We start from the raw sequence: 397 nt of genomic DNA on the forward strand, positions 1-397 counted from the left end.
TTGAAGTTAAGTCTAGACTATTTTCCTCGTGGGAACGATCCCAACCTCACTAGTTGGGTTATTTACTTGACACGACCGCTTTACTTCTTATTTGAGAAGTAAGTTTGAGCGTATCAGTCAGACTTCCCCATCTTCCTTCAGCAGCTTCACTACGATGCCACCTACGGACCGTCACAGGCACGACGGACCGTCACAAGCTCCGTAGGTGGTAACTTTTCTGCATTTCTTGCTCAAAAACTTCCGCGTTCATCTTTAGACAGATTTCCTGCAAATAAAGAGAAACTTACATGGAAATTAATACAAAAAGTCTTTTGGACACACACTAAACCTAAGAAAACAGCATTAAAAATATTGTGAAACCACGGTATATCATGTTCCCGATCTTGATGATTTGAGA

This window comes from Solanum pennellii, chromosome 12, assembly GCF_001406875.1.
Source record: "Solanum pennellii chromosome 12, SPENNV200".
Classification (NCBI taxonomy): domain Eukaryota; kingdom Viridiplantae; phylum Streptophyta; class Magnoliopsida; order Solanales; family Solanaceae; genus Solanum; species Solanum pennellii.